At 44.7% G+C, this 14,214-nt stretch overlaps 1 long non-coding RNA gene across 1 annotated transcript; it reads right to left on the bottom strand.

Moving 5' to 3' along the window:
* Nucleotides 1-4,649: 4,649 nt before the first annotated feature.
* On the bottom strand, nucleotides 4,650-9,089 carry LOC126514833 (uncharacterized). Its single transcript, XR_007595680.1, has 3 exons — nucleotides 8,809-9,089; nucleotides 5,675-5,864; nucleotides 4,650-4,772 (listed from the first exon to the last, which is right to left on the bottom strand). It is a non-coding gene; the product is annotated as an uncharacterized lncRNA (long non-coding RNA).
* Nucleotides 9,090-14,214: the final 5,125 nt, after the last annotated feature.

Raw genomic sequence — 14,214 nt, 5'->3', positions numbered from 1 at the left:
GGTCCTACGCATTCTAAGACCTCAAACCGGCAATGGACGGGGAAGGTGCAGTGAGTCACTCCTCTCCTTCCAGCGTCTCACTGGTCAAGGTCATGATGGCCTGATTCCTCCAAGCAGGGAGAACATACCTTTGAGGAGGGAATATGAACCTAAGCCTCAGGCTCCACCATCTGCCAGAAAACCTGGCTTGGGTGCCAAACCTCAGGGTCACTGGGAAACAAACCTTGCGACCTCACCTAGGCCCCAGACCAAGGGACTCCCTGACGTTTTAGGGAAGGGGAGGGATTCAGAGTGCCTTTAGGTGGGCAAAGGCCAGCCTGTCCCAGTCCGAACTGCGGGAGCCGAGATAGTCAGCAGGTGGCGCCCTGGGACCGGCTTGATCTTTGCGGCAAAGGTAGCCTTCTTTGGGGAAAACGGCTGTATAAATTCATCCCTAGGAAGCTAAAAATTGCCCTTATAAAGTGTTGAACAAGGCAGTGTTTCTGTCTTTAGGACATTGTCAGTATCTTTCAGAGGCCCTAACTCCATTCTCCTATTGACGACAAATCCCAGCCCTTGGCTGTCCCCACTGTTCCCAAGCTACCATTGTAACGAGAAAAATAAATAAATAAACCTAGCATCTAATAAACTGACCACACCAACAAGAAAAGGACACCCTCTTGGAAGATGAACACTTTAAACAGGAGGCTTTCTGGAGAAAGCAGTGTTTAAGGAAAGTATGTGATGTTTGAATTTCAGAACATCAGGGAAACAAGAAAGCATCTCCCAATAGCACTCAAAGCACACAACACATATAACCTTCTGCTCTGCTAGGACGTTTAGTAACTGATTAGCAGTAATTCACTATGCCAAGCCTCTGGGAGAATGGTTGTAATAACTGAAGCTTTATGAAATGCCTGTTAAACCCCAAGTGTTACACTAAACACTTGGTGAACATTAGCACTTTTAATCATCATAATCTTCATAATACCCCAATGAAAAAGATATCACTAACCGTGTTTTACAAATAAGACTCGCCCGAAATAAAGCATCTAGGAAGTCAGAATTCACTCAAGCAGAGCTGGCAGGATGGCTCAGCAGGTAGAGGCATTTGCACACAGGCCCGATGACCTAAATTTAATCCCCTGATCCCACAAAGTGGCAGAGAGAACTTACTATCTCTGAGAGTTGTCCTCTGACCTCTACACACACACAAATACACACATACACACACCACATTTTGATCAGTGTGAGCATAACTTTAGACACTGACCCATATACAATTCTGCCTCCCAGACTTGGAGAGAGATCTTTCTTGTAGACCCTAAAGCATTGATATAAGCCAAAGACTTCTCACAGAGCCTGGCCCACAACCCCAGAGGTGCTGGGAGAAGACGAGATTAAGTTATGTGGGTGCTAATCTTTTGACATTTAGCTTATCGAGGTTCTAAATCAAATCTTCTCTAAGTTCAACCTTAAAATCATACTTGTATCCATAAAAGAAATAATTTAAATAAAGGTAAACATTCCTTAATATTTAGCAAATTGAACAGGCTGAAGTCCTCTAATTTTCAGACACGTTGGCCACATGCCAGCTGTGCTTTTAACAGTTTTCAAGTATTGACTTATGTAATCCACTTAATAACCATTAATATTAAGCGGTCCCCATTTAACAGGTGAGGAAACTGAGACTCAGAAACCTTGAGACTTGCCCAGGATTGTGATACGAGTTTTAAGAGCTGGGATTTGAACCTAAGCCAGTGCTATCAAAGTTTATAAAGAGCCAAACAATGAGCACATCTGGATCCATGTCGGCTGTCCCAGCTCCTCCTCTGTGCTGCTATTTCACAATAGAGCCAGGGGACCAGCATGGCCGAGTTCTAGTCCAAGTTCTTACGAGCTCTGAAGCCAGTTTGGCATCATTCTCGTGGCATACATTCTTTTGACCTTGAAGTAAAAGTGTTTTAAAATGCCAAAAAAAAAAAAAAAACCTTAGCTTTTAGACTCTGCAAAAACAAGGAACAGGCCAGGCCCTGCTTTGCTGACCTCTGACCTAGAAATTTCAGTTCCAGAGTTCATATTCTTTTTTTTTCTTTTTCTTTTTTTTAAATTAGTGTTTTGCCTGTTTGTACGTCTGTGTGAGGGTGTTCAATCCTAGAGTTACAGACAGTTGTGAGCTGCCATAAGGGTACTGGGAATAGAACCCGGATCCTCTGGAAGAGCAATCAGCAATCTTAACTACCAAGCCATTTCTCCAGCCCCTTTTAAATGTGAGCCCAGGCTGGCCTCAAACTCGTGATCCTCCTGCCTCTGCCTCCTTTATTAAATCCTGCTGGCATGAGCCACCACAACCCGCATCCATATTCTTATAGACTAGGCTATACACTTGCCTTTGTGTTTGGCTTGTTTTCATTTTTGTGGCGGGGTCACACTGTGTAGCCCAGGCCAGCCTCACACTTACTGCAGTCCTCCTGCCTCAGTACCCTGTGTGCTAGGATCATAGGGCATGAGCTGTTTGTCTAGTTCGGGTGGGGAGGGGCATTATGATCATTCTCATGTAGCTCAGGCTAGCCTTGAATTCCTGGTCCCGTTTCTACCTTCTGAGAGCTGGGATTGCACACATGTGATGCCACATCTAACCCGTTACCCTCTTTTTCAGAGATGAGCTCTGTCCCTGCCGTGGATCCCTAGGCCAATTCCCTAATCAATAACAAAGTCTAGCTCAAGATATAACTTTCTGTAGTTTGTGTCCTTTAAGTGCCAATAATGTACACAATTTCACTTGCGTAAACAAATGTCTTTGTGTGTTTTCAAGCCCACATTCTTTTCTATTGAAGGGCTATGCTTTAGCATGTTTTTGAGCCCGTTGTGGTGGCCCACGCCGGTAGGCTTTGCTGAAGGAGGCAGAAGCAGGAGGATCACGAGTTCGAGGCCAGCCTAGCATGTTTTTGTTGTTGTTGCTGCTGCTGCTGCTGTTGCTGTTGTCAAGATGAGGATCCAGCCAAGCGTGGTGGCCCTGCACACCTTTGACCTCAGCACTCAGGAGGCAGAGGCAGGCAGCTCTCTGTGAGTTTGAGGCTAGCCTGAACTACATAATGAGTTCCAGGACAACTAGGGCTTTGTAGAGATATCCTGTCTCAAAAAATAAAAAAATTGAGGCTCTAACTCAGGGCCTTGCCATGCTATACGTCCCTAGCATGGGCCACCCCCAGCTACGTTTCTTCAGTATTTTATTTAAACAGATGCAGAAATACGAGCAGTCTCCACACTCTAGAAATAGAAAAACCAAGGTCTGGTCTTCATACAAGCACGTTTGGAAGGATCTGTGGGTTACAACTGCCGATCACTCTTTTCAGCCTTAGTAGTCATCCCTGACAGAGGCAATGAGGCAACAGAAGAGAGCTGTGTGTGTGGTAAGATGCAGCCGTTCCCAAAGCCAGGGCCCCTGAACACACTCTGGGAACCGCAGTCTGCTTTAGTTGTTCGGAGTGGCAGCAAGAAGAAAGTGCAGGGCATATCCATCCAGTACCGCACACCACAGCATTGTTGTCCTGGGTCAGTAAGAAGAAAGTGCAGGGCATATCCATATCCAGTACCGCACACCACAGCACTGTTGTCCTGGGTCTGAGCTCTAGGGGAGAATCTGATTCACAGCCCTCCAGTTACAGTCGCATTAGCTGCAGTAACTGCTCTGGCTTTTGTCCTGTTTTCTCATCAACAGCACAGGAGTGGAGCCTCTGCCTCCCAAGAGCTGGGATTAAAGGCTGTGCCAGCACCGCCCGCCTTCAACTAATCTTAATAGGCTTCAGTAGTGTGCAAACAAGGAGGATTTCTGGGGAGTGGCATGGGACTCTGGCGGACAACAAGCTATCTTGAAGGGCAGGACAAAGACCCCAAACACACCTTCTCCCAGTGGGACAGGACACTCCAGCATTCCAAAGCAACAAATTAGTTTTCACCTTTTCCTTAAGTGAAGAAAGTTATGCCTGATCTCGAAATGCCCCCAGATTCTCGAGGTGCTTCTTTTTTTTTTTTTTTTTTTTTTTTTTTTTTTTTTTTTTTTTNTTTTTTGATTTTCAAGACAGGGTTTCTCCGTAGCTTTTGGTTCCTGTCCTGGAACTAGCTCTTGTAGACCAGGCTGGCTTTGAACTCTCAGAGATCCACCAGACTCTGCCTCTCGAGTGCTGGGATTAAAGGCGTGCACCACCACTGCCCGGCGAGGTGCTTCTTTTTTCCCCTAAATATTGCTATAACTCTCAACACCTAAATAGCCTGTCAAGGATCCAAACCACGGGGTCACCATGCCTAACTATAAAAATCAGAGCTAGCCAGGCGGTGGTGGCGCACGCCATTAATCCAGCACTTGGGAGGCAGAGGCAGGTGGATCTCTGTGAGTTCAAGGCCAGCCTGGTCTACAAGACCTAGTTCTAGGACAGGTTCCAAAGCTACAGAGAAACTGTCTCAAAAAAAAAAAAAAAGTCAGAGCTGTGGGAAGACTCTCTCTCTCTCTCTCTCTCTCTCACACACACACACAGTAATACAAGAATGACCTTATTTCTGTTGGGTTTTGAGCAGTGATAATCATGTTCTGAGTGCAGAGAAAGAAAGCATAAAAGATATGAGGTCAAGTTCAAATTTCAGTTTATTGTTGTTAAACCAAAGTCAGAGGACGTAGTTTTATTTTGTGGGACAAGCTTGCTGATACAATCCCAGTTGGAAGTCCGGGGCTTGGCACAGCTTCCCAGGGAACCCTGAGGTCTCTGGAGCCGACACAGTTTTCCAGAACATCGGACCTGTTGGAAGGAAAGGAAGTTCTCACACTTCTCCTAGATTAGTTTCCCCACTTTGAAAACCATGGCTTGCTGAATGTCAGCTCACCAGATGTCAGATGGCTCGCCCTCCTGTGGGAGAGGGGGGCCAGTAGCACCAAGCCTCCTGAGGGAAGGAGAACAACCACTCCTTATCTGTTTCCCTTTATCTGCTGATCTTGGGCATCTGTTAAGCCTGTTGTCAACCAAAGGTGTGGCGACTTCTCTAAAAACAGAGCTGTTCCCCTGACACTACTTCCCAGTGATCGCCACCACTCCTCTAGGAATCGGCCTAGAGCAAGATGGACGACTTAGCTTTTCCTCCCAGAAGGTCCAAGACTGGGTGGAAACTTCAGATTTGTTCAATTACTTCAAGGTTACTCTGTGCCTAAGGTGACCTTCTGGTTCATAGTTGATTCCTTCTCGTCCTCGCGGATGGTCAGCCTTGTTACCCACTGTAATTCACAGGAAGTCATACAGAAAGACTGAATAAAGTGATAGAAACACCTCAGTAATATCTTGGTGTCATTTATTTAAAGTGTGTCTGGGCATGGTGGCTCACATGGTAACCTCAGCACTCAGGAAACTGAAGCAGGAGGATTGCCACAAGTTCTAGGCCAGCCCAAACTACAAAATGACTAATAGGCCAGCCAAACCTACAGAATGAAACCCTGGAGAGAAAGAGGGGGATGGAGGAGGAGTGGGATGTAGTAGCATTTCATTTGTATTTTAACAAATAAAGTTTGCCTTGAAGATCAGAGAGTAAAACAGCCCCACTGGCCAGGTTTACAGACTAGGCAATAGTAACACACACCTTTAATCCCAGTAGCCACACTAGTTGCCATAGAAACCAGGTGGTGCATGCCTTTGATTCCAGTGCTGCATACCTTTAATCCCAGAACCAGAGAGGATTATAAAACAGAAGACAGCTCTCAGTCATAGTCTCATTCTGAGATTCCCGGAGGCAAGATCGCCATTTTCGGACTGAGGTCGAGGTAAGAGCCAGTGGCTGACTGCTTTGCTTGTGGATCTCCAGGTTGAACCCCAGTTTCTCTCTCCGAGTTTTTATTAGTTGTGCTTCAAATGGAGAGAATAAAATACACAAATTTTTAATATACATAGCTTTTAACATATTTTTTCATGTTTGTATTAAAACAGTATGTAGAGCCATTGAGATGCCTCAGCAGTTAAAAACGCTTTCTACCAAGCCTCATGACCTCAGCTCAGTCCCTGGAACCCACATACAAAAGAAGAAAACCAACTCCTGGAAGCTGACCTCTGACCTCCACGCAAGTTCTGTGTAGTGCACATACACATGTACACATACAAAATCAACAATGCTAAAAAGTATAATAATATGTCACAGGTGATACCCAGCTTTATAAGAATATGTCACGGGTGATACCCAGCTTTATAGCTGTCATATGGGCCACTTGTCTGTGTTTTAGTTTAGTGTATTAATTGTACAAAGCAATGTACAGTTGCATTGTTTTCCATGTGGACAAATGTAATGTACCTTACATCCCCATACATGTATATAATATATTTTGATCATTCATTCTGATGTAGGATTTCCCTCTGTATGCTGTGATTACCATTAATAAATAAAGGAACTGCTTTGGGCCTATAGCAGAGCTATACGGGAACAGAGCTAGGTGGGGAAAACTAAACAGAATGCTGGGAGAAAGGAGGCAGAGTCACGGAGAAGCCATGTAGCCCCGCCGGAGCCAGACAGAACTTTAGCCAGTAAACCACAATCATGTGGCCATACACAGACGAATAGAAATGGGTTAAATTAATATGTAAGAGTCAGCCAATAAGAAGTTAGAGCTAATGGGCCAAGCAGTGATTTAATTAATATGGTTTCTGTGTGATTATTTAGGTTCTGGGTGGCCGGGACAAACAAGCGGCCTCCTCCAGCATCATTCCACTTGACTCTCCTGTCCACCCTTCTCCTCCCTCTGGTCCCCTTCCTCTCCTCCAATAGTCCCCCTTCTCTCACATCTTTTATTTTTTCACTCACGAATTAAAAGGGGCAACTTAGGTCAGAAAGCAAAATGATTCTTCATGCTGTGTACAAAATACACATTTAAAATAAACTCATTCGGAGATGGTTAAGATAATAAGAGTAGATAAAAGAAAGCACAACTAAACAAAAAGAAAGAATTACAAGATAAACATCAAAATAAATTCAGGTCTAAAAGCACTACATGAGGGAAAACACCTCATAATTCTAACATGTACAGCTCCCAGTGAAGACAGTACTCTTTATAAACATCCAGACAGCAAAGGAGGGGCTGTATGTAACTCATGCGCAGTTCTAGAGATCAGCTTCCGTCACAGTCTGAGATGGGCAGGTAGCGTGGGGCTAGGACTACTCACAATGGCTAAGCTGTGGAACAGCCTAGGTGTCCAACAGCAGAGGAATAGATAGAATGTGGCCAAGGACACCATCGAACTGTCTCAGCCATGAACTAGAACGAAGCTAGGCTGTTTGCAGGAAAATGGATGTGACCAAGGCAGTCACGTTAAAGCAAATGAAGCCAGTCTCACAACAAAGACATGGATGTCTTCTCTCATCAGTGGCCCTATATTTTAAAAATATTTATTTATTTATTATGTATATAATATTCTGTCTGTGTGCATGCCTGCAGGCCAGAAGAGGGCACCAGACCTCATTACAGATGCTTGTGAGCCACCATGTGGTTGCTGGGAATTGAACTCAGGACCTTTGGAAGAGCAGGCAATGCTCTTAACCGCTGAGCCATCTCTCCAGCCCCCTATATTTTATATAGTCAAATAAAACCATGTGTGTGTTTGTGTGTTTATCTAAAAAGAAATTAGAATTGAAAATGTCTAGAGACAAACAGGAGAGGAGCAGACAATGGAGATGAAGGCACTATGGCAGAATTTGTTCAGTATAGGTGAATTTTTATAGTTTATTTATTTGGGTTTATGAGTGTAGGTGATTCATCTACATGTATATCTGTGCATGCCTTGTGCCCACAGACACTAGAGGAGAGCATGAGGTCCCCCTGTAACTGCAGTTACAGGTGGTTGCGAGGCACCGTGTGAGTATTAGGAATCAAACCTGGGTCTTCTAGAAGTGCTCTTAAGTCCTGAGCTGTCTCCCCAGCCCAGATTTTTTTAAATAAATAAATACTCATGTGTAATCAGTGTGTAACGTGTTTGCCACACAAGTATGAGTACTTGACTTTAGATCACCAGCAACATGCAGAAAGCTGGGCATGCCACTGTCCACCTGCAGACCCAGAACCGGGGAGGCAGAGACAGGAAGACCCTGGTGCTTGCTGGTCAGCCAGGAGCCAAACTGATGAGCTTGCCTCTACACTCATATGCACACACATATACACACATGTGCATACACATATGTATGCACCCAAATACAAACGTACACATAAACATGAACATCTAGGCATACAACACATACTATAAATAATAGAAGATAGATAGATAGATAGATAGATAGATGATAGTTAGATAAAATAGAACCTCATTTACAGAGGAAAAAATAATAAAGAAGGTTCACGGTGTGTGTCTGTAACCCTAGAACTCAGAAGGCTGAGATAGGATTTTAAATTTCAAACCAGATTGGACTACAAAGTAAGACCTTGCCACACACACACACAAAAAGACCAAACCAACAACATTAAGTATACTTGGCTTTGAAATTGGTGTACAGTGAAAATAAATAGACATATCAAAAGTATGATCATTGAAGAAAATAATAAACCATTAAGAAAAAACTTAGTCATGCAGGGTAGTGATAGCATACTAATCCCAGCACTAACTAAAGAGGCGGAGGCAGGAAGATCTCTTGAGTTCGAGGCCAGTCTGACCTACAAAGTGAGTTCCGTGATAGTTAGGACTGTCTCAAAAACAAACAAAGCAAACAAACAACAAAGACCTGGCAAGAGAAAAGGGTTATAGCATGAAAAAGAGAAAATTATCACAGAAAAATTTTTAAAAAGCCTCTGTTTTTACATATGAGATGTCATACTTAGCTCAACTCTGTAGCCCAGGGTCGAGGAGCCTGGGAAAAGCACTCTGATGTCATCAGCAAATGCTTCAGGACAAACATCTCCCAGGCAGACAAGAGAAGCTCCACTGCACGGAAATAGCTGCAAAGGCTGTGGGGACAGACAGCATTCAGATCACCTGTCTCCAGGCCATAGGTCACCATAGGGATCACATGTAGAACACTGCAAGCAGAAACTAGGAAGGTTGAGCTGGGTGTCAGTCTTGAACAGGTAATGTCTGTCTCTACAGTAAGCAGACCAGAAGCGGTATTTGCTGACTAAAGGGATCTACTGTTAGCAAAACAGCCGGCTGATTGCTCAACACCCACCCTTCCTCACTATGGTCAAGAGACCAAACTACATTTCCCAGCCTCCTCTACTGTTAAAATGCCCATAGTATTAGTATTAGCTAGTGAGCCATAAGAAGAATGGTAAATGCTGTCCCAGGCCTTCCTTTTGTAATCCTCCCAAGTGCCATCCTCCAACTCTAATCCTTCCCAATTTGACGCAACCGTTCTTGTACAGCAACCTTTGGAAGCCTCGGATTAAGAGCAACAATGGGCTCTTTAATTCAAAACCGATCACCCCAAACACAATGGTGTCCCCAGAGGCTTGCCACAACCTAAACCCCATTTTCTCATGTCTAAAGTCCCTTATCTGAAACTCTTGGACCAAGTTTAATTTAGTATTCAGGAATTGGGGAACTTCAATAAGGCAATGTATTATCTGAGTGCATATTAGTTATGCATCATCCCCAGGGAGGTTTGGAGCAGCGTCCTAAAACCAAACATCCTAATGTTTCTTCAGCAACATTCCTCTGATAATTACTCTGAGGCTAGTCTCACCATGACAAACGGCCTCAAGAGCGGTTCAGGGAAGGCATTAACACACATGAATTTTGGCATCAAAATCGACAACATGTTTAATAAGTGTTTGCTTGAAACATATCTGGCTTTGGTTTCCAGAGCTCTGTGGACTTCCAAGTTGCAAGTAAAAGGCCTCGTGCAGTATATAGAGTCAAAGCCCACAACCAACCTGGGAGAGCGGAAGAAAATCTTGACTGGGTGTGGGGACTTGCTGGTGACATGCTGGTGACTATGAAACTAAACTCTACCAGGAGCATTCTCAGAGGTTGGTGTGGCTGGATATTCACAAGCCCACCAGTATATGAATGGCAATGGGGGTGAGGAGATGTAACTCAGTTCTGTGCTAACATCACTGGCAATCTCTCCAACAGTCTGCCCTTCTGGTTCCTAGGATCAGGCCCCCCCAGTGCTGTAGCCATTTCCTCTGAGTGAAACATTCCCTTCTGACAGGAGGAGAGAAGAGGAGCCCACACATATCACCAGGATCTGGAAGCTCGGACATTAACTCACAGTCCGGGCCCCACGTTAGGTGAGCAGGACAACGCTGGAGACAGACCCTTGCTGGTTGAAAGGCTGACAGGTTGTGCGGGGAGCTCCAGGGACACAGCCTTTATGAGTCCTCACCCTGCTGGTGTGGGCTTTTTGGGGCTGCAGCTGCCTTGAGTCACTCTAAAGGAACTTCTAACAAACTCACTCCTGGAAGAAAGCCCAGCAGACTCGCTGGATCACCCACCGCTGGAGACGCCGGCAAAGTTGTTTCTTCCGTCTGTGGCCGGTGTTCTATTGGGGTGACTGGACATTTGCTTACGTCTTCCCAGAAAAAAAAAAAAAAAAAAAAAAAAACACCCAATAGACAGTGGCTATAGACCTGAACTCCAAAGAAAGGATTATCCCGCCAAGATCTCGGTGTGGCTTTTAGTCTTCCACTTTCCAGTCGCTGTGTCTGGGGAGATGTAAAAGAATTGCCTATTCACTCCCAAGAGGGAGAAAGCAAACGGATCAAAGGAAGATTCCACCCAGCCCTGCTTGGTGAATAATGAGTGTGAAGAGGCCACAGGAGCATGAGGAACATGGCAGCTGCCCTGGGAGGAGACCCCTCAAGTCAGTCTTGAATCTTTTACATAATTTAGATTATTCTGGCTGGTAGTGATGACAGGACTCTTATGGGAGAATCTGGTGACTCTCTCTCCTTTCCAATTCAGAACCTTAACACCTCCATCAGTTAGAAACAAGATGTGTGCCTGCAGTCCCAGAGTTCAAGAGGACCAAGGGTTCAAGGTCATTCCCTGTACACAGTGAATTAAAGCCCATACTACATGAGAAACTCTCAAGAAAAAAATACATTATCGTAGACCTGGCTATTCGTGTTTAACTTTATGTCATTGACAAGGTCACCTGTTGGTCACCACAGCCGTTGGCTTCATAATGGCAATGGTCACGTCCTGGTCAGAGGACACAGACACTTGCTCTGTCATGGACTCTACAGCAGCTCTGAGGGACCGTCTCAAAATGATGTGCTGGACTTCAGATGTATCTCTGAATCCAACTCTGAGATTTCCTTGGATCCCTTACATTTTCTCATGCAAGAGCTGACACATGCTTACACACACACACACACACATGCACACACACATAATTATGAATATGTTAATGTGTATTTTGTGTGGAAAAGACTTATTTCTGGTTAACTAGATTTTAAATGAATAATTAACTTACTGAAATTGTAAGTAGATAATCTGATTTCACTTAAGCCTCTAAATTCAACCTTGCTATTTGCTGTATAATTGTACTAAATATCATGTTTTCAAATCCCTTCTGCTTCTTCTTTTGTTGGGGACTGTGGACCCCCAGACCCTGAATTTCCTGTAAACAGCTTGTTTTTCTATGCTTGCAGCTGCTCCGAGCAAAACAACTTGTTTTCCTATGCTTACAGCTCCTCTGAGCGTGAGACAGGGGAGTGGTTTCTGGTGGGCTTGCAGCTGAGAGTTGGGGCGTGGCCCTTGGTCAAGGAGACCCTATGTAAGCTGCCCTGGAACACAAATAAAGTTGACATTCTTGACTCAAGGGGGCATTCTTGGAGGTCTTGTTTCAAGAATGACCCGTGTCCCTATGTGTGTGTGTGTGTGTGTGTGTGTGTGCTTGCACACTTCAATCTCCAGCCCCTTGCCCAGCTCGTGAACCATCCAGTAGTGCAGGCAGTATGCTACAGGCGTAGTACCATAGTACATGCAGTAGCACGGATGCTACATTCTTTGGTTGCAGTTTAGTTCACTTTGAACAGCTGTGATCCCTTTACCCACCAACCTCGTGTTTATTACCTCTCTCATTGCCATGACAACACTGACAGGGGCACTAAGGGAAAAGGATTTATTTGGGCTCATGGTTTTGAAGGGGACAGCTGTCATGGTGGAGAGAACATGACAGAGTTCATGCGGGCAGGAGATGCTGCCGGGACTTCATCTTTGGTGGCCGGAGTTTGCAGTGCAGTTTATCACATCCAAGCATGTTGGGGAGCAGAGCCCAGACCTGAGCAGAGACAGCCTATAATCCTCAACTCCACCCTTAAAGGTCCCACACATCACCATCAGCTGGTGAGAGTTCATGTGTAAATCATAGCATTCCCACTTACAAGCTGGGCAAAACTTCCATAACTGCTTCAGACCATATTCACGAGTGTGATGCTTGCTGCCACAGCTGACAACCTGAGTTCAGCCACAGGACCCACAAGTTGGACAGAAAGAATCAAGTCCTGTAAACTGTCCACTGGCCGCTACTCACACATCAGTTGTCGTGCATGTACACACACACACACACACACACACACGCACACATGTGTGCATGCACACAAAATAAATAGAAAAAATGTAGAAAATGTTTAAAGGTTTTTTATTTTATTAAATGTCATAGTCTTTGTTACTTTTCTATTTGCTGTAACAAAACATAGTCAAGGAAAGTTACAGTTTGGCTTCCAGTTGCAGAGGGTTAGGGTCCATGATGGCAGCAGCAACAGCTGAGAGCTCACATCCTGACCCATAAGCAGGAGGTACGCACACTGGGAATGGTGTCAGTCTGTTGAGGGCTGTGGACTCAGACCCTGAATTTCCTGTAAATAATTTGTCATGCTTGCAGCTGCTCTGAGAAAAACAACTTGTTTTCCTGTGTTTGCAGCTACTCTGAGCATGAGACCCTCAGGAGTTCCTGATGGCAGGGGAGTGGTTTCTGGTGGGTTTGGCTGGGGAGTGGCTATCAGTTAAGGAACCATATATAAGCAGCTCTGGTACACAATAAAGTGGGCATTCTTGTTTCAAGAATGGCCAATGTCTCTGTTTGTGTGCCTTGGTGTGTTTAAATCTCCAGGCCCTTGCCCAGCTTGAGAATGGCCCTGTAGTGCAGGCTCCACACTACAGGCGTAGTACCGTACTACACATAGTAGTATGGATGGTACATAAGTCTTTTGAAACCTCATAACCACCCCCTGTGACACACTTCTTTCAACAAGGCCACATCTCCACCAACTTGGGACTAACTACTCAAAAATATGAGCCTGTGGGGGCCGTTCTCATTCAAATAGCTAGAATACTATTTAGTACCTTGGACAACATCAAATTGCTTTCAGCTAAAAATTAACCTAAAGCTAAAACATATTTCCAGTTAAAAATACAGAACTCAGTCAGGCACAGTGGTGCATACTTGGGATCCCAGGACTCAAGCAGAGGCAGAGGCAGGTGGATATCTGTGAGTTCAAAACCAACTATAGTTACATGGTGAGAACTTGTCTCAAAATGTAACATGAGGGGCCTGCTTGTTGGGGTTTCTGTCCCACCCAGTACCCCACAGCTGGCAAGTCCCAAAGAAAATCACACTCAGGTCTACATAGGTTATAAACTGATTGGCCCTTAGCTCAGGCTTCTTATTAGCTCTTATAACCTATATAGCCCATTATTCTAGTCTATGTTAGCCACATGGCTTGGGTACCTTTCTCAGTGGAAAGCTCACATCCTGCTTCTTCAGTGGTCTGGGCAGGAATGGGGGAAATTGGCTTCCTCCTTCCCAGAATTCTGTTCTCATCGCCCCACCTCTACTTCCTGTCTGGTTGACCAGCCTATACTTCCTGTCTGACCAATCAACGTTTATTCAAAACATGATTGACAGAATACAGACAATTCTCCTACACCACTTCCCCCTCTTTTTTTTTAAACAAAGGAAAATACCCATAGTCCATATTTTGGGAATGTGGGTGTAGTATTCCAGGCTACTTCTGGCTGGTTGGGGGCACTAATAATCTTAAGAGGACCTAAAGAAAATTTAGAATTATGATCAAGTCCTGACTGGAGTATTCTGTGAGTCTTGATCATCTTATGCAGCAGTCTTGAGTCTGTTCTGGATATAGAACTCAGACATCTGGTCCATCTGGTCCTACCAGAGATTTCTCAGGTGGTCTTCCTTGACCAAACCTGATTTTTCTTAACCCAGAATCAATCCACAGCCTCTCGTTTCCTGTGGAAACAAAAGCAAAATCTC

This window comes from Alexandromys fortis, unplaced genomic scaffold (genome assembly GCF_014885135.2).
Source record: "Alexandromys fortis isolate MF-2015 unplaced genomic scaffold, M_Fortis_MF-2015_v1.1 scaffold_150, whole genome shotgun sequence".
Lineage (NCBI taxonomy): Eukaryota > Metazoa > Chordata > Mammalia > Rodentia > Cricetidae > Alexandromys > Alexandromys fortis.
The sequence above is the reverse complement of the archived record's forward strand: the minus strand, read 5'-3'. Positions and strand labels throughout refer to the sequence as shown.